A 20,582-nucleotide genomic window follows, 5' to 3' on the forward strand; every position below is an offset into this window, starting at 1 on the left:
CACAAGCCAGATGTAATAGACATGTCAGCTTCAAAGAATAATTTCAGTATGGGTACAAAACAAAGTAATACAACTATATAATATTAGTAATGTATTATATTTTGTTATATATATTGCTTAAAAATCAAATTTGAACGTTAAGCCATGGCAGTCCCCCGTGTTGTCACCTAAATGTTACAAAGAAACTGGATGGGGTGACAGAGGAATCAGCCATATATGTTTGAGTCAAAGTTCATAAACACATTTATAAGCTGGATATTAATTGAATTGAAATTTCACCAATAACTCAATATAGGGATTTTACCGATCCCTAAAACTGATCCAAATTTAGGATATTGATCCAGATCATCCCCAATCACTTGTTCCTTATCCCATTTAAGATGTTTCCTTAAAATTTCATCGAAATCCATTCATGACATTTTGAATTAGACTATTAACAGACAAATAAATACAATAATAAATTAAATAAACAAGGCCAAAAACATAACCACCTCTGTGGATGTGATAATTAATGTGCGTTACAGTTGGGAAGCATGGAGACAGAGGTTTGAAATGTCACCTTTTGGTTGACTGTAAATTTGACTGACCATGTTGTGTTTCATTGCAGAGAAATTGATTTTTATTTTTGGGATGTCCGTCATGGTCTTGTCTGGAATGGCTAGGAGAAGTCTACCGGTACGTTAGTGACACTTTTATACCTGCGCGATGTCATCCAGATCCAGGCAAAAGGGATTACAATATGCAGTGGAGGGATATATTCAACATATTAAAATAAACAACAAAGGGGACATTACAACTATCGAAGTGAAAACATACCGGACCAGTCATGCTCCTGCAAATGACGACTCACTTGACCACAGTCTGCACTGCTGGATACATTTTCTTATATTATATATTATATCGTATCCTCCTTAAGCTATTAGAGTGTTGCCACAGCTAATGGGGATCTTAATAAAACAAACTGTTACATTAGCTAGCTAGCTGAACCTACACCCAGGCTAATAAGATAACAGCCAGTAGTAAGTAATAACCAAGCCTGTTAATATAGATTGGGAGACTTGTATGCTTCAGGAGAATATCGACTGGAATATTGATAGTAATATAGTATAATGATAGTTGCTAATAACTGTTGTTGCTGTTGCCTCCCCCACCCCAGATGTATGATTGGAAAATGACTGTTTGTGGGCGTGGTTTTGAGAAAAGTCAATTGGCAACTCTGAAATTACCATTGTGAATGTGTATGAGTCTTTATGTGTTTTTGGATGCATGTGTTGCAGCACCTTAAATGTTAAAGTTTTTTTTTTTCTTTTCTACTTCTAAAATATCCTGTTCCAATAAAATACAAGGCAGGGAAGATATCATAACTATTTATGCTTGTAATAGAAAAAATAAATAAAAAAAATTGGCCAATGCATTCAACTACAGAAATATATATTTGTGTTGAAGTCTCTTATTATTCATGTAGTCTAAGCTTTTTATCATCTTTTATTAACAGAAAATATACATTTCATGATTATGTTTTATTATTATTTGAAAACAAACAGATAAATACATTGAAATGCCCCTTGTAAATTGAACTGAAAGTGTTTCAGATACAGACTGACCTCCACAGCCCACCTGCAGCAACATAACAGCCCACCAGGGGGCCGCAGCTCATACTCAAGGTAAGAAACGTCGGTAAATAATATGGATGGCTATATTCAACAGATGTGATGCATTTCATCAATTAATTCATCAAAAATACATTAACAGTGCTTGTTGACACATGAAGAGGTGGAGGTTTTCGAGAAGCATCATCATGTATTTTCATAAACATTCATAAACAAAAACAACAACTAACAAAACAAAAATCCTTAGTCATATTTCCCATATGTTTGAAGATTTAATCTGTAGTACTCCATTTTGCCGCTAGATGGTGTTGTCAGCAAAGACGCACAACTAGGACAAACCGTTCAGAGCTAATACAACTGTCTTTTAATAATGTGAGTGGACATGATGTGATTCATGTGCAAAGTCAGGCCACTTTCTCATGAGCTGAATAGAGCTACGACAGAGGATTGATTTTCTCCTCCTGTCTGCTCAGTGCAGACGCACAGCTGGAAGAAGACATTTACAGGCTGATCCAAGACATTAGCAATGCATCTTTAATCATAAGACGTGTGGTGTGTAAATTTATAAGTGGACATATGACCTGATTTATCCATGCACATTTTATTTACCTGCTATAGAAGTTTTTCCTCTCCATTCTTCTCACTCAAGACCACATTCCTTCCTTCTTCAGTTCTCCAAATCACTTTATTTCCTGTCCTCCTTTTTTCCATGACATAACTTTCTGTATTTGAAAAACTACTCTTTAAATCCTTCAACAGAATTCTTTTAAAAGAACAAATGAATCTTTACTGGTCATAAAAATAATTTCTGCCCTGACTTAAATTTAACTCCCGGATGCAGTGGATGTGGATTTATGACAACAGAAATGTAAGATAAGTCTGAACGGAGCTGTAAGTGCACCAAGTTGCATATAATTCCTTTTTAGTGGTCTCGGGAGAAAGGTGATGACTTTTCAAATAACTCCCATTCACCTCCATTCTCATTAAAAGGTCTGCGTTGCGAGAAAGTGGAGACGTTTACTGAGGGGGTGTCAGAAGATTGATCTAAGAGTGAGGGGGAAGCAGATTTTAAAGGGGGATTGTAAGAAGTTTCCTCACTAGAACTCTGTAGCTGAATATGACACATCAGGATGCCTTGAATAATGTTATTAGCGCGACTGTTCCACAGAGGACAAATAAGTCTGTGGGTTAAGAGGAGTTAATCACCTGTCAGTCAAACCTCATCAAGCTCTCTCTGTGGGTGAGGCGCTCCACAAATCTCATCATATTTACAATGCCTCAATTAAGCGGATCCTGGCACGAAGAAACGTGCTGATAGAAGAGAGTGACAGTTTGAGGATTGGGAGGGATGGGGAGCAGCAAAGAAAGACAGTGGAAGACTGAGAGAGTGGAGCAGGGCAAGTCCTGTTTGACACTAAGCAGTAGAAATGAAACGTCTTAAAAGGCCATCACAGTCAATAAAGTTTCTAATGTGCTTAAAGCAATTACTGTGTCCAGAGAGGAACACAGTGTATGCAGGATATTAACCCCAGTAACCCGCTCTATCTGCTCCATAATTAAATTATCCTCACATCCTCATCCTCATGTAGAGGAATATGCACACACCCAGAGCACACTTTATGCAACCATGCATTTACAGGAAATGTGTGTTAGCTCACCTCCTGACGCGTGTGGAAGGACAAAAACAAGTGAGTGAATGAGTGAGTGAAATCATGTAAACTTGGTTCACCCAAAGCTCCAAGGTGATGGGTATCATGTGTAGATTTTATTTCTCTCAAGGTAAAGTTTCAAATCCTGGATGATTCTGTCTTACTCATGCAGTTTAAGTTACGAAGCCAAAGAGAGCCGACCGTATACCCCCAAATGATCCGTCAAACCTTCATTACCGATTTTCCAGCTGTCTACTTTTTATTGCAGGAAAAACTTCATGTCACTGACTGTGTGAGTCCCTGCCTCAGCGATACTGTTCTGAAGGTAAAACCTCTTAAGACTTGGAACTAGGATGGTAGATGCAGACTTTCCCACATGGTGGACTTCAGGAATAATGAAGTAATATTGTGGTGGCCCAAAACAGTGATGATTCATGGTGCTCGGAAGAGACAAACTTTACATGCCCAGGTCAAGGTTCAGTAACTGGAATCTAAACATTTATAAGGGAACAATTACAATTACAAATTAATTTACGCTTTTTTCCAAAGCGACATACAACACAAGCAGTTAAGGTGCGTTCGCACCAAACTAGACTTAAGCAACTCTGGCGACTGGATTACATTAAAAATCAATGTAAATGATGTAACATCAACGACCTCCCTTCAAGCAACCTGATTCAGTCGCTTATAAATTGCTCAAATTTGAAAAATGTGAACTTTTCAAGCGACATTGAGTGACGCTGTGTCGCAACATCTAGTCGTCACCGTCTGTCGAGCCAGAGGCTGCAGTACGAGCGGGCTGTACATTTCTTCATTGTTCGTGGGTCGTTTGGAGTTTGTGGTTCTTTCAGGGTTTGTGGTTCTTTCAGGGTTTGTGGTTCTTTCAGGGTTTGTGGTTCGTCTGGGGTTCAAGGTTCATTCAGGGTTTAAGGTTCGTTCAGGGTTCCTGGTTCGTTTGGGGTTTGTGATTCGTTCATAGTTCAAGGTTCGTGGTTCTTTTAGGGTTTGTTGTTCATTCAGGGTTAATGGTTTGTTCGTGATTGGTTTAGGGTTTGAGGTTCGTGATTGGTTTAGGGTTTGAGGTTCGTGATTGGTTTAGGGTTCGTAGTTCGTTCAGGTTTTGTGGTTTGTTTGGCGTTAATGGTTTGTTTGGGGTTTGTAATTCGTCTAGGGTTCAAGGTTCATTCAGGGTTCGTGGTTCGTTCAGGGTTTGTGGTTTGTTCGTGGTTCATTTGCGGTTTGTGGTTTGTTTGGGATTCGTTATTCGTCTTGGGATCAAGGCTCATTCAGGGTTTGTGGCTCATTTGGGGTTTGTGATTTGTTTGGGGTTTGTGGTTTGTGAAGGTTTTGTGGTACATTGGGAGTTTGTGGTTTGTTTGGGGTTTGTAATTTGTTTGGGGTTTGTGATTCACCTGGGGATCAAGGTTCATTCAGGGTTCATGGTTCGATCGTGGTTCATTCAGGGTTTGTGGTTAATTCTGACCATGAATCAGAGTGAATTACTGCCCTGGCTGACAAGCAAGCTGTTACATGTGATAATAAAGGACACCCTGTTCATAGGCACTACGGGCTGAGGCTATGCAAAACCATCTGGAGAAAGCGGTGTGCTGTAGCTGTTCCCATTCAACATTCTGGAAGCCAAAATATGGCACTTAGGGGTGCTTCCATCTTGCAAATTTGATGTCATTTGGAGCCAGAGTCTGGGCAGTAGGGTCCGGCGAGAGGAGCCCTGGTAACCCGTCCCGCCCATTTTGCGTACTGCCCTGATGACTTAAGCAGCCCAGCTACACCAATAAGTTAAGTATCTTTCCCACTGGAAATTCTATCAACGTCTTGTTCAGATGATCAGATCATAGAGGTTATTACTTGTACTAGTAGCTCAAAAAAGACAGTTTTACCAAAATCCCATCCGTTATCATTGAGGAGGCAGGTTTATGACTTATACTGCAGCCAGTCAGCAGGGGGAGCTCTAAAAAAAAAAAAAGCTTCACTTCCCCGTGAGCGTGCCTCGTCCATTCTTTTTACAGTCTATGGTGCAGATGGAGAGCTGTGGGAATGTAAGAACAGTTTGTGATGTTGCCTCTTTATCTCCATAACTGCTCACAGAGTCACACACACACACACACACACACACACACACACACACACACACACACACACACACACACACACACACACACTGTGAGTGGAGTGTGACATCAGCACGAGAATAAAACGCCTGAGCGGGCATGACACAGAGAGCAAATTACACTTGCAACAAGTTGACAGAAATGATGACAGAAGGTCAGCAAGGAACAAAACAAGGTCGTGTGTAAATCTCACCCTTGCCCGAGGAGAACTCGAGTCGGTTGAAGTTGTACTGTTTCACCTCATCGTACCAGCGATCCACCACATCCTTTCCTGTCCTCAGCAGCTAAAAGGACCAATCAGTTGTGTGTAATGCATAATAATAACGAGGATGTAATAGATGTTAGTGGAATAAAAAGTAAGCTTCAAATGTTTCATTTTGTTAACAGGGCTGAACTTTAGGTCATGCAATGCTGCAGTTTTAGATGTTTCATGAAGGACTTTGGCCCCAGCTGACATATTCCTGCAATGAGTCATGGTTTCTCAAGTGGCGGAGAAATAGATACCAGCTGCTCATTTGCAAAATATGGCAGCACAGATAGATCCTTTTCCAACCTAATAGATTAAACTAGGTAAGGAAGAATGTCACAAGACGTTCCCTCTTCTTTAAAGAAAATTGTCACAAAAACAAAAGACAATAGATCAGCAGTTATCTAAGACTGATTTAAAGGATGTTTTAAAGCATTACTTTAAAGTACATTATGTGAGTTAGGAATGTCGGTTGTTTGCTGAACAATTTCTTTTGTGTGTTTCTCTCACAGTCCTAAACAGATGGGGCACAGATTGTAAAGTTGTGCATGTTAAAATAAACATGCAACAAACCATGTTTACAAAACATGTAACATCTAAATCACAATGTTAGTTAAATTTATGATATATGTTACATTTACATTTAACATCTAGATTTAGATTATTTTTTTTTTTTTTTTTTTTTCGTGATTCATTAAGGGTTTGTAGTTGGTTCAGGTTTTGTGGTTTGTTCAGAGTTAATGGTTCGTTTGGGGTTCATAATTTGTCTGGGGTTCAAGGTTCATTCAGGGTTTGTGGTTCGTTCAGGGTCCATGATTTGTTGGGGATTCACGGTTCGTGATTTGTTCAGGGTTCGTGGTTTGTTCGTGGTTCATTCGGGGTTTGTGGTTTGTTTGGGATTTGTCTTGGGATCATGGTTCATTCAGGGTTCATGGCTCAGGTGGTAGTGGGTCGTCTTCTGATCGAGAGGTTGGGGGTTCGATCCCAGTATCTGACTATGTGTCGAAGTGTCCTTGGGCAAGACACTGAACCCTAAGTTGCTCCCAGTGGTCGACTAGCGCCTTGCATGGCAGTCCTGTCCCACTGGTGTGTGAATGTGAGAGTGATTGGGTGAATGAGCTGATATGTAAAGCGCTTTGAGACTGCTTCAGTGTGGTGATAAAGCACTATATAAAATCAAGTCCATTTACCATTCATGGGTTGCTCGCGGTTCATTAAGGATTCGTGGTTTTTTCTTGGTTTGTTTGGGATTTGTGATTCAACTGGGGATCAAGGTTCATTCAGGGTTTGTGGTTTGTTCAGGGTTCGAGGTTCATTTAGAGTTTGTGGTTCGTTGGGGGTTCCTGGTTTGTTTAGGGTTCGTGATTCATTCAGGGTTTGTTCGTAAATAGCAACTTGTCTGGGGATCAAGGTTGATTCAGGGTTCGTTAAAGGTTCGTGGTTTGTTCAGGGTTTGTTCGGGGTTCGTAAATAGCAATTTGTCTGGAGATCAAGGTTCATTCAGGGTTTGTGGTTCGTAGGGAGTTTGTGGTTCATTTGGGGTTTGTGATTTGTTTGGGGTTTGTGATTTGTTTAGGGTTTGTGGTTTGTTAAAGTTTTGTGGTTCATGGGGAGTTTGCGGTTTGTTTAGGGTTTGTGATTTGTTCAGGATTTTTGGTTTGTTAAGGGTTTGTGGTTCATTCAGAGTTCGTGGTTTGTTCAGGGTTTGTTTGGGGTTTGTGATTCGTCTGGGGTTTGTAGTTTGTTCAGGGTTTGTCATTCGTTAAGGGTTCATGGTTTGTGACTCATTTGAGGTTCGTGATTCATCAGGATATCAAGTTTCATTCAGGGTGCATGGTTTGATCGTGGTTCATTCAGGGTTCGTGGTTTGTTTGGGGTTTGCGATTCATCTGGGGTTCAAGGTTCATTCAGGGTTTATGGTTCGTTCAGGGTTCATGGTTAGTTTGGGGTTCGTAATTCGTCTGGGGTTTAAGGTTCATTCAAGGTTTCTGATTCGTCTGAAGATTTTTCATTTAGTGTTCATGGTTTGTTCGGGGGGTTGATTCAGGGTTTGTGGTTGGTTCAGCGTTCGTGGTTGGTTCAGGATTTGTGGTTCGTTCAGGATTTGTGCTTTGTTTGAGGTTCTTGATTTGTCTGCGAGTCGAGGTTCATTCATTGTTTATGGTTCATTCAGGGTTCATGGTTTGTTCAGGGTTTGTGGTTCGTTCAGGATTTGTGATTTGTTTGGGGTTCTTGAGTTGTCTGGGGTCAAGGTTCATTCAGGGTTTGTGGTTCATTTGGAGTTTGTTTAGGGTTCTTGGTTCGTTCAGGGTTTGTGGTTCATTCAGGGTTCATGATTCGTTTATGGCTCGTGATTCGTTCATGGCTCATGATCTGTCTGGGGTTCAAGGTTCATTCAGGGTTCTTGGTTCGTTCAGTGTTTGTGGTTTATTCAGGGTTCGTGATTAGTTCATGGTTCGTGATTCATCTGGGGTTCAAGGGTTATTCAGGGTTTGTGGTTTGTTTAGGGTTCTTGGTTTGTTCAGGGTTTGTGGTTTGTTTGGGGTTTGCGATTTGTCTGGGGATTGAGGTTAATTCAAGGTTCGTGATTTGTCTGGGAATGCAGGTTCATTTAGTGTTCGCTCGTGGTTCATTCAGGGTTTGTGGTTTGTTCGAGGTTTGTGGGTCATTCAGGGTTTGTGATTCATTCAGAGTTCATGATTGGTATGGGTTTCAAGGTTCATTCAGGGTTCTTGGTTCGTTCAAGGTTCATGGTTCGTTCGGGATTCGTGATTTGTTCAGGGTTTGTGGTTTGTTTAGGGTTTGTGGTTTATTTGGAGTTCGTTCGAGATTTGTGATTTGTCTGGGGATCTGTGTTCTTTCAGGGTTTGTGGTTTGCTCGTGGTTCATTTAGGGTTCATGGTTCATTTGGGGTTCTTGGTTTGTTTGGGGTTTGTGATCCGTCTGGGGTTTTAGGTTCATTCAAGGTTCGTGATTTGTCTGGGGATCAAGGTTCATTTAGTGTTTGTGGTTTGCTCGGGGTTTATTCAGGGTTTGTGGTTCATTCAGGGTTTGTGGTTCGTTCAGGGCTGGATTTTCACTTGGGTCATGTTTCATCTGGGGTTCGAAATTCATTCAAAGTTAGTGGTTCATTCAGGGTTCATGGTGTGTTCTAGGTTTGTGGTTCGTTCAGGATTTGTGGTTTGTTTGGGGGTCTTTATTTGTCTTGGGGTCAAGGTTCATTCATGGTTCGTGGTTCATTCTGGTTTCGTTCAGGGTTTGCGGTTTGTTTGGGGTTAATGATTTGTCTTAGAATCAAGGTTTATTTAGGGTTCATGGTTTGACCGTGGTTCATTCAGGGTTTGTGGTTAGCTCGTGGTTCATTCAGGTTTTGTGGTTCGTTCAAGGTCCATGATTCCTTTAGAGTTTGTTCAGGGTTCATTCTGGGTTCGTTCGGGGTTTGTGGTTCGTGATTTGTCTGGGGATCAATATTCATTCAGGGTTTGTGGTTTGCTCGTGGTTCATTCAGGGTTCGTCATTCGTTCTGGGTTCTTGAGGGTTCGAGATTCATTCAAGGTCTGGTTTGTGCTGGGTTTGTTCAGAGTTCATAGTTTGTTTAATTTTTGAGGTTTGTGGTTTGATGCTCTGTTCGGGATTCGTTCGGGGGTTAAGGTTCATTCGTGCTTTGTTCAGTGTTCGAGGTCTGTTCGGGCTTTGTGGATAATTTGGGGTTTATGGTTCATTCAGGGTTCGTGGTTCGTTTGGAGTTTGTGGTTTTTGGTTCATTCAGGGTTCACAGTTTATGGTTTATTTGTGGCTCATTCTTCCTTTTTTATGGTTTGTTTGGTTTTCGGGGTTTGTGGTTCGTGCGGTGTTTGGAGTTTGTTCGGGGTCTAAGGTTCATTTGTGGTTTGTCTGGTATTTGTGGTTCTTTTTGGGTTTATGGTTCATTCTGGGTTTGTGGTTTGTTTGGGGTTTATGGTTCCTGCGTGATTCATTCAGGGCATTGATACCTCTTTTGCTGCATGCACTGCGCTCTATTTTTAATATTCCCAACATTTCTGAGCTTAAGATTACTTGGAAATGAACACAGTAAATATTTGTGAGAATATTTTATGGAGTGTAGTACTGAAACCAAAGCAGTACTATAGATGTTTAGGCTAATTTGCAAATGTCCCTGAAAATAAAAATAAAAGATATGCATCAGAAATTAAAAAAAAGTCTTCAATTCTCCTGAAGTTATGTGACTTTCTGTCAATATGTCTATAATTTCACTCTTTTTAAGAAGTCATTCAGAATGTATTCGTCTCCAAAGCCCATCAGCAACTGATATGAGGAGATTTATTTAATTCAATCAATCATTTCAACACTAGTGGATAGAAATACGTTTCCGGGAATAAATGTGATGAATGCTTCCTCATTTCAAGAAAATTCCTGTGAAAATCTTTGCATCTCTTTGTTGAATACATTAAAACGTAAATTTAGATTCAAGAAGTTTCTGCAATACTGAAATTTTGGCATCACCATATGCTTTGGTACACTCTTTAAATTTCTCTGCAAAGTTTTACCTGCTGCCAGCATTATTCAGGTATTCAATAATGTCCAGGTACAGTATGTGTCCAGTCTATCTAAAAAACTGGTTGAAGTGATAAACTACACATAGGTGCTTTTTGTTGTGCATGTGCATTTTTATTTTGCAGAAGCAAAGACCAATGTTGATGTTATTGATTATGAAAAGCCTTCTGTAAATACCACTCCAAGAATGATGTATGGGACAAAATAGGAACCTTAATAATCCACGTACCCTTTGTTCTTTTGTTATTTCGTTTTAAAACCAAATCAAAATAACAAAAACCAAACAAGCAGCATTTTTGTGTTTTAAAATTAAATATTGTTCTGTTTGTGTGATATTTGGATATTTACGGGGAAACTAGGACAACAGCTTCATGTCTTAATCTCACCACACAGAACAACCGACAGACGGACTTTTATTCTGATCTTGTATCATGTTGTCCACCTCACACTGGTGGCAGAGGTGTAATGTGTGTGTCGATGGAAGTCAGAATGTGTGATTATCTTTCAACTACCGAATAGTGTTACGGTCTAAATAGTATCCAGATAAACTGGTGACTGGGTGGACTTTTGTTTCCGGACGTAAAAGGAGCAACGCAAAAGTCACATTACTGATGAACTGGTGAATTGAAATGTTTTTAATACATAAATAAATCAAAACCAAAAAATGGATGTTAAGTAAAACATGCACATATGTGGAACCTGAGGGGGTATAATTAATCTACTGGTGCTTCTTGTTTCTTGTGATCAACTTCCGTGCGTGTTGACGTTAGAGATATTTATAACGTGCAAAATAAAAAAAATGTATTGCCCTCAAAAAAGCTGTAATTGTTTTTGAAAAAGTGTCAAATGGTAGAAATTCTAACATCTATTGTTCCTCACACCAATCAATCAATCAATCAATCAATCTTTATTTGTATAGCGCCAAATCATAACCAATGGTATCTCAAGGCACTTTACAGTAGAGCAGTCTTAAGGACGGACTCTTCATTTTATGGATACACACATATGCATATATACGTATATACACATACATATGTATCCCACACCCAACATGAATTCATCATGGCGGCAAGGAAAACCTTCTGTTAAGCAGCAGGAACCTTGTGTGGATCCCATTCCTATGATGAACAGCCATCCACGTTATGCTGTGTTGGGTGTGTGCAGAGGAAAGGGTGGAGACAGAGCCGCTGAGTCTCTGTAACTCCACACTGAGGATCCCACGGACCTGCAAGACAAAAGCCAGAAGGAGTACAGGAGCAAACACACAAGGGAAGAAGCAGACATAGAGGGAGTGTTTGAGCCTCACAGTTGATAGTCAGTCACCAGTTTATTTGGATACTATTTGGACGGTAACACAGTGAAACAAAACATAAATGTGAGCAGCTTTTTATGAGTTAAAACATCTACAGACTGAATGAAAACATGAGCAGGACCAGAAAACTGATGATATAAATCCTAAACAGTCCTATTATGTGAGGAGAACTGGTCCAGGACCTGAGGAGGGAAACCAGGTGCAGCGGACTTCAGTTTTTGCTCTAATCGTCCAGTAAATATCCAAATATCACACAGACAGAAAAAGTTTAAAAAAAAGAAAAACGCTGCTTATCTGGTTTTTGGTTTTTCTGTATTTCTGTTTTGGTTTTAAAAGAGAATAACCAAAGAACGAAGGGTGTTCTAAGTGGAGAATGCATAATTTGTTCACTTTTGTAGAGGCAAAGTGAATATTATATTGTAGCCTAGATTAGTGCACTAAATGTAATCGAACCAGCTTTTGCAAACTCTGAAGAAATCAGAGCTTTAACTGGTTTATAGCAACTAAGCACTTTTAAAATAATTCATACATATATCCTTAAGGTATTTGACTATCACATCTTGATGAATATTTAATGGTAAAAATATAATGTCTGAGCTTACTTGATTATTAAACATGCATGGGTGAGCTTTGAGGAAAACCTGCCTGCTTGGATCACTGGTATAAGATAATTCTATCTATCTGTACATGTAAAACTGTCTCACTTTTTTGCTACTCGGTGCTACAAAGTGATTGTCTTCTCATGACACTGACATAAATTAATTTAATATGAAGACTGGAAGAGTATCATGGTTGTATTGTAAAGATTTTCCATTACTATGCAAAGTGGTGTGATCTTTGGATCATCTTATAATGGCTCTCAACAAAGAATGGGATGTCCTTCTAATTGTAACAACACAAAATAACGTAGGTAGCACCAGTAAATTTTCTACAGTGGGAAAGCAACAATAACAAGAAAGTACAAAATTGTAAAAGTAAAATACTGCCTTAAATTTGTTGATCGTATATAAACTTGCCAGTTCATCCAAAAATTATACAATAAGACATAAATGTTATTTCCTTTAAAGGGGACATATGCTAAATCCACTTTTTTAGCCCTTAAATGCATTTTGTTGTATATTTAGAGTGTTTAGAAGTACAGAAAAGTTCTAATTAGTCTCTTCAGGTGCTCCGTTGATATCTTTATATTCTGTTTTGGTCATATTTTTCAATCTGTTTCGATTTTTCGATTCTCTATTACGTTTTTTGAACAACAACGTCACAGTATTTGCAGCGGAACTGCCAAATTAGGACATCGACTCCAGGCCCAACACTTCCGCCATTTTTATTTCTCGCTTTTATTTTGTAGTCCAAGCTCAAGGATGCCGAAGTTACGAGAGGATAAGTCAAAATGTTCGGTTGTTGGATGTAGTAACCCACACGCTTCATTACACCGTTTCCCAGCATCAGAACCTTTTTGAAGTGCCTGGTTGAGTTTTATTGTTCCCGGAAATGTACCCACATCTGTGGGTAAGGTCATTTTTGTGTACGAGAAGCACTTCAAGGATGACTGCTTCAGCAACCTCCACCAGTGTAAAGAAGGATTTGCCGAAAGACTTTGTCTGATTGAGGGTTCAATTCCTTCGATCTTTGGAGACAACGAACAGAGCACTTCGGTAAGCTGTAAATAATGCTAAAAAGTGTGATGATAAGACGTCCCTGTCATTGTTTTGTTAGCATTAGCAGTTGCACTGTCTTCATATGTTTGTGCTGTGTGTTCGTTTTAGATCCTTGATGATATGGCCTACGTGATTTAATTTAAGTCTAAAGTTTTCATTCGTCATTTCATTTTGGCATTTTTGTCTCCGAAAAGACTGTATTAAAATGCATTTGTTAACATCCATATGAAGACGTTGTTCTGCAGGTTCATCATCATTTTCATCTCGCTCCGCTGGGTCCGACTCTGGCTCGAACATGTAAGGATGGATGGACGAGTCTTCCGTTGTTGACATTTTGTAAATAACGTGTGAATAAACATTTTCTGTGCCGTTAGATGATCGTATCTCTTCTATCAAACTACAAAATGGCCGAACAGGGTGGAGTTGAACCGAGTGTCACCTCTGCAACCTGGCGAGGGGGCGGGGTATGAAGTGTCTCATTTGCATTTAAAGAGACCGCACCAAAACGAGTTGCTCTCAGAAGCACATCAGAAAAGGGGTAGAAAAGGGGCCTGTGGAGCTATAATAATGAGGAATTCAGACCCAAGCATTGCAGTTTATATAAACCACAACTGTATGATTTATATGTAAAAGGGAAGGATTTAAAAGCATGATACGTCTCCTTTAATATTTTTAAGCAATAATTGAGTTATTTTTCAAAATTCAGGTGTTTCCATTACCAGTTTTTAATGCACTAGTTAGATTTTGTGCATTTCCAAGGGTAATGGAAACACAGCTACTGATCCAGATAACTAGCAATATCTGACAAAGACAATATTTGGCACTTGCCGGTGGTTTGAACTCTCTGCTGAGTTTTGTTATCTGTGAGTTGTTTGTATACTGGATGTTTATATGTTGGCACAGGAATTCCAAATTTTTAATCTCGATGGAACCTTCCTGGGTAAATAAAGATTCAATAAAAAAAATCAAAATAGAGCACATCAGAGTAAGTTCATTAATTCCTATTCTGTAAACAGTACAACGAGATACTTGCAGGATAAATGGGTATTTATGAACATCTGACTAGGAAATGTAAATGTTTAAGAGGTTCTGTATCAGTATAAACGTAAGATTGTGGAGTGTGTGGACAATCATTGTGTGTTTGAGTATCTAAGGTCTGAAGTTCAACTGACTTTTGAGCTGCAAACTGAACAAATAAAGTCTTTTCCTGTCGGCTGCTATTTACCTCTACTATTTTTTCAGAGTGTTTTTCTCCTCATAACATCTCCAGCCACATTTTCTTTGTTGATTTAGGTGTTGTTGATCATTTAGCTTTGTACAATTAGAACAGAGTATTTTAGGACACATTTGTTACATTTGCAAGATGTTTAAAGTAAACAATCACTGTAAACACCCAGATTAAGACTATATGAAACTAACTTTAGGTGGATAAGATTAGCTCAAACTCCATGGTGGCATGAGTAAATAGCATCGAACTGACAGGGAGATTCACAAGAATATAATATGTTGTTGTGCAAGTGTAAAATTCATTAGTGTAATTTAAAAAGCCGAAGAAATTAACCAATGAACAAATACTGTATAAATGTGGTGCTAATGGCTGTTCTCGTGCCATGGTGAGTCATTGGTATTTGTTTCTTATTTGAGACAACCACACCCACCCTAACCACCACCATAAATGCAGATAGAAGAAGCCAAAGGTAGATTATAAACACAGGAGGCATTTGAATGACTTTTTTTAGATTCAACTTCAATGTTGTGAACATTTGTGCATCCACATTGTTTCAGAATGAATTCAAATACGCCCTGTTGGTCTTCATAAATGTAATTACAAATGGGAGGAAGACTAGAAGATTAAATAGTAGTATTCAGTGTTTCTTTAATGGTATTATATTTAAAACAATGGGGTCTGAAAGAGCCATGTGTGCGTTTGTGTTAAAAAGAGGGAGACAGAGAGAGAAAGTGTTTCTATCGGAGCATAAATGATGTTGGGAAATTGGATAAAACTCTTTCATTCAATGAAAGTACTTTACACATATTTGCAGGAAAACATACAGGATGTGAAGCAGAGCAATTTTTTATTTATTTTTTTTTTTTGGAGCTGGGAAGGTTCAGGAGGGCGTATACTCTAAAAGACTTGTCAACAAAAACATTAAAATGATTGCAACTGTGTTAAGGATGCATCGTTTAAAGTGAGATTGCTCCAGAAACTTTTAAACTTCAACCACGTTCACCTGATTGTTTCCCAGCTCCTGTCTTTTACTTAATTATTCACTTTATTCTTTCTTTCGTCTTTGTTAACATTTTTATTTTTTTTATTTGTGAGTTTTTTCTGTGGCTGTAACAAAAACAATTTCCCCCTGGAATTAATAAAGGAAACTGATTCTGATTCCCGCCCTGATTCTGATTCCCGCCCTGCTAATCATGCAGCAGCAAGTAATCAGTTCATTTCGTTAAACTTTATTAAGCTGTGTTCCTGTATCTTCACCAGTTTGTCCAAGTTCCTCTTTGTGAAGACCTCAATACCAGGATTCTTGCTGTGATCTTTGCCTAGTGATGAAGTGAGATGAAGCCTCATGATGATATATGAGGCGTCGTACCACTTGAGCCAATTGGTTCGAGAAAGTGTGCACACGAAACCACCTACTGGCCAGGTTTATAATCACAGGCATCTGTATCTTTACCACATCAATTGTGATGCATTGAGTTTTTTTGTCTGTTGGGAAGTTTTGTGGTTCTTGGGAATGACTATGAATCACAAAAAATGTATGAATAAATAATTTCTCTACATAAATAATCACATATGTATGTGGTTCCAGTGGGATTTGAACCCTACCCCTCTGGTCCTCCAAGCATTCTTTCAGCCCTTTTCTCTAATTGCTGAGCTTGGACATTGAATAGGAACAGGAGATTTAATTCAGAAATAACTGTGCTGACAAAAAGAAAAGAAATAACTGCTGAATTGTGAGACATACATTAATCTCTCGTTTCATGCATACATCCATACTCATGCTCTCTCATCATTCTCTAAAATCTTCCAACTTTTCCCCTCTTTAACTTCATAAACTATATCTAAGCCATCAAAACACTATCCAGAGTGTGGTATCCAATCTATATAACAAAACCCTGTTCTAACTGCAACTCTAAATAAATAAATACAAACTAACAGGTTTAATGGAGACTGAGTGCTTATTGAAATATATTATTTAGGTTTCTTCTCTACACTGCCAGTTGTTATCTCTTATCTCATTGCATGTTTGCTGCATGTCACTATGACTCAACACCCACAGTTTGTTGATACAATAGTTGCAGGGGTTGGCCTGTGGTGTGACTGATAACTGCCCCAAACATCTAGCACCAACCAAACTATCGTACGGGGTGCACCCAGCCCAAGAAGATAAAATGTCTACTCCTAAGTCTCTGGACACACTCTTGCTTCTGGTTCTCACTTATCTAGGAGCTCATCACTTGTATTGTGGAGAAACTTTGTTGTCTCATGTCTCATTCAGCAGTAAGTAAACAATAAACTTTACGATATATATGTTAAAAAACATGACCAAAAACTTTATTTTAATTGTGTCAGCGGTGACGCGCTTTCAGTGTGAGCTTGTGCATGCGAGAGATCGAGAACGAGCAGGGAGACGAGGAGACGTGATTGGTTAAAAAAAACGTTCGTTTTTTAATCCATTGGTTGAAGTTATTATAGATTTACAGCTGCTACAGATGATGGATTTTCTTCATTCCTTTTTCAGAGCACATAAGATCTTAATTTCTGTCAGGACATAAAGAAAATTTCAACCAAAAACTTAAAAAGTGTATCTGGAGAAAATCGCCTACCCTAGCTTTATCATACTTAACACTCTAGATTTTGACGTCTTTGTGATTTCTGCACCGTGGTTTTTTCCCATCCTTGTGCAGTCGCCTTCGCTGACTGATTCTCTGTGACAATTTTGGCCTGATTAAACTGTTAAAATCTAATGCAAGGATTCCTGTATCTGATTACCTCTGCTGTCTCCAAGCCTCATAAAATGAAAAAATTTCCTGAGTGTGTCTGTCAGGAAATGGGAACGCTGATTCCCGAATCTACGGAAAATCACAGGGCCTATAATTAATGCTATAAATGTTAACGGGCCCTGCAGTATGTTCTAACACTGCAGAACACAATACAGGGTCCACCTAATTTATCACTGTGAATGTGCTGATACGCTTAACTTACACACACACACACACACGCACACGCACACACACACATTCAATTGAACGGAGCTGACCCCAAGGTGTTAGACAGTCAGTGTGGAGATAGATGGAGGAGGTAAATAGGGGTGTCACGGCAGTGTGATGGAATGAGGAGGAGGGGAATTCATCCTATAGCCTCTGTCCCTCTGCTGACAGCATCCTGAAATAAAGCCCACTGTCTCTATAGGTGTGTTTGCCCCTATGTGCACTGAAAAATATGTGTGTGTATGCGTTTAGTGTATCCAACCGTAGGTTTCTCCTTCGATGACTTGTGTTTCTCAGTTCTGGAACAATGAAAGAATCCAACACAGGCAGTAGTAACAGTTAGGGATGAGCAAAAAGATGGAGGGACAGAGTGAGAGAAAGAGGCAGACGAATGGTTAGAGTCCCCAGGGGGAAATGAAACATCTTTCTTGTATTACTGTAATGTGAAGATCTGGTCTGAACTGAAATCCCAGTGGGACTGTGGACAGGAAGTAAAGGCTGATTCTGTGGAAAATCTGTCTTTTCTCTTGGCAAGCAGTACTTGGGGGTTAATCATTTCAATACTATTGTTGCCAAAGGTATAATGTAAACTATAAAGGAGGTTTTTAAATATTAACAAGTTTCTCACTTCTCTCACTAGTATAACAAGTGTGGGTCAGTCTGAAATAAGAAAACAGATGAAGTGGGATAAACTCATATTCCCCTGAGACAACTGAATTTCTTTGTTCACACAAAGACATCAAATTTGTCATTGATTTTCAATGATATAAGATGAATGGCTTGGATTTATGTAGTTTGGATTTATTTTGCCATCATAAAACAGAAGCTCAGATGAAAAGGGGGTGGCCTTTTTGTTCAGTTCTACTGCCACTCTTGGTATTCAAAAGTCAGGTTCCACCTAACTATGGTACTGTATATGCTTACTTCCTAATATGAATCTGTGTCAGAAAACAGGATCATATCTATCTAACATACGTGCATATTCTGAACTAAAGTCAGATCCATTTTAAATATACTTTTCAGTGAAAGAGAAAACTGGATAAACCTGTGTATGTATGCTTACTAACTCAACTAGACTAGCAGTTTTTTCATCTGCGCTTGTTTATATTTGCTTTATCTGTGTTGGCAGTGCTCTGTTCACTGGTGCGTATTTATTAGACATCCAAACATTTCCAAGCATCTTTCGTAACGTGTTTGGAGACAACTTTAACATGTTCTTGCTTGTTTAATTTCTTCTCTATTTCAGCTTTGTCTCTGTTTTGTTTTCCTATTTCCATCCCATCTACTCTCGCTAACGGGTGGAAAACATCTGCTTTTTGCACCTTACTCAAGCTTTAGTGGTGTAAATAAAGTACACTGCTAAAATGATATTAAAGTAGTGCAACATAGTGTTAGTGAATGGAACAAGACATGATGTCCCAGATGTGCTTAATTGGATTCAGGTCCATGTCACAGGCAGGTCAGCATTAATGCCTTCCTCGTGCAGGAACCACTGACAAACTCCAGCCACATGAGGCTTGTATTGCAGAAGGAACCAAGAGCCGAATGCGTTTCCAGACTCTGCTACAGTGTTGGGTTCTTCGCATCATGCTCCCCAACACTCGTGGGCATTGTTACTTCCTAACTGGGCAACTTGATTTCCCAGAACTGTCATTGACTTGGAATTACATTGTGTTGTTATTCCAGCTTAAGGAAGAGAAACTATAACATGGATTAAAAAAAGTAGTCGTTCTTAAGTGAGCCTATTGCATTAACTTGAAAAAAAGTCTGTTTTTTGTAATAATTTACTTTTCTTAGTTTATTTATTTATTTCAGTTTTACAGACATTTTTTTCTTCAGTTTTTCATGACTTTTTTTTCTGAGCTTAGAGGGCATTTAAAACAATTTATTTCTATATTGAGAGCAAACATAACTGGCTTGTTTAATTTGATACAAAGGTACTTTAAACTTGCACATTACTTCATTCATGGAGGCGGCATCAAGGAATGGAACTTCTTCAAGAATGCTCGAATCGGGCCAAAAGTGCACAGTATCAGCAGAAAGCCCCCCCCCCCTTTTTTTTCCAAGTGAATGCAATACACTTTCGTAACTTTCCAACCACTTAGAGAGGAGACATTTTATTTGTTACTGTGTGAAACCTTAGAGCAAAAGAGCACTAGTAAGTATAAAGAGTGTGTGTGTGTGAGAATCTCATCTATCTACCTTTCTCTTTGTGATGAAGCCCCCCCCCCACCACCACCACCACCACCACCACGTACACACACAGATCCTCATGCTTTTCTTGACTTCCTGCTTTGGACCCACTCTTCTTTCCTTCCCATTCTCTTAGACTGCCCCTCTCTCTCTCTTTCTGAACACATGTCATCAAAGGCCTCCACTCAGGTAACACTCAACCTGATATAATGAACTGCTCCTAAGTGTAGAGGACTTGAAAGAACACTCGGTTTCAAATTTGCACACACAGGCACAAAGCTTTGGATAACCCTAACAGTTGATCAGGACAAGGGAATCAAAGACCTTCCACAGGGCTCATGAATAATGCTGAAGCTGCTGAGAGATGTAACAATCATGATTTCGGCCCAGTAGTAGTGTGTGTGTGTGTGTGTGTGTGTGTGTGGCTGTATTCAGTCTATCTTTGTCCTGTTAGCTGTATTAACCTGGGGTCTTCTCTGCTCTCCCGATCAGCGTAACCCCATTAACATCCATTAGGTCTCATTACCACCCTCGTGAGGATCATTACCGCCTGCTTTATCTCATTTCCTAAACGCCACAGTATGCATTTTGCAAATGTCTGCTCAGCACTGGATGGCTTTTGTTGGTGATCATTTATGCAACTTGTAGTTCTGTGTGACTAAAACTAACCAAAGAGGAGGCACAGGAGTGACAGCTTGGCACCGAGTCAACTATAAATAATAAATATACAAAACCGTGACAGTGAGATATTACACAGTTTGTGTGTGTGGTCATAGACATTCACACGGGCTACTGCTCCAGTGTGGAGTTTCATGTTATAGATGCTCAAAAGGGAATAAATGGGGTAAAATGATAAGACAAAATTAAGTGATTAAAAATCGGAATTGGGGGTGAATTATGCAAGACATGAATTTTGAAATGCTCTCGAAGCATGGAGTATGCACAGCGGACAGTTTGGACTGTTTTACAAGTTCTAGCCATATTTATTTGCATGTATTTGCATGTCTTGTTT

The sequence above is a fragment of the Gouania willdenowi genome, chromosome 16 (genome assembly GCF_900634775.1).
Source record: "Gouania willdenowi chromosome 16, fGouWil2.1, whole genome shotgun sequence".
In the NCBI taxonomy this organism is placed as follows: domain Eukaryota; kingdom Metazoa; phylum Chordata; class Actinopteri; order Blenniiformes; family Gobiesocidae; genus Gouania; species Gouania willdenowi.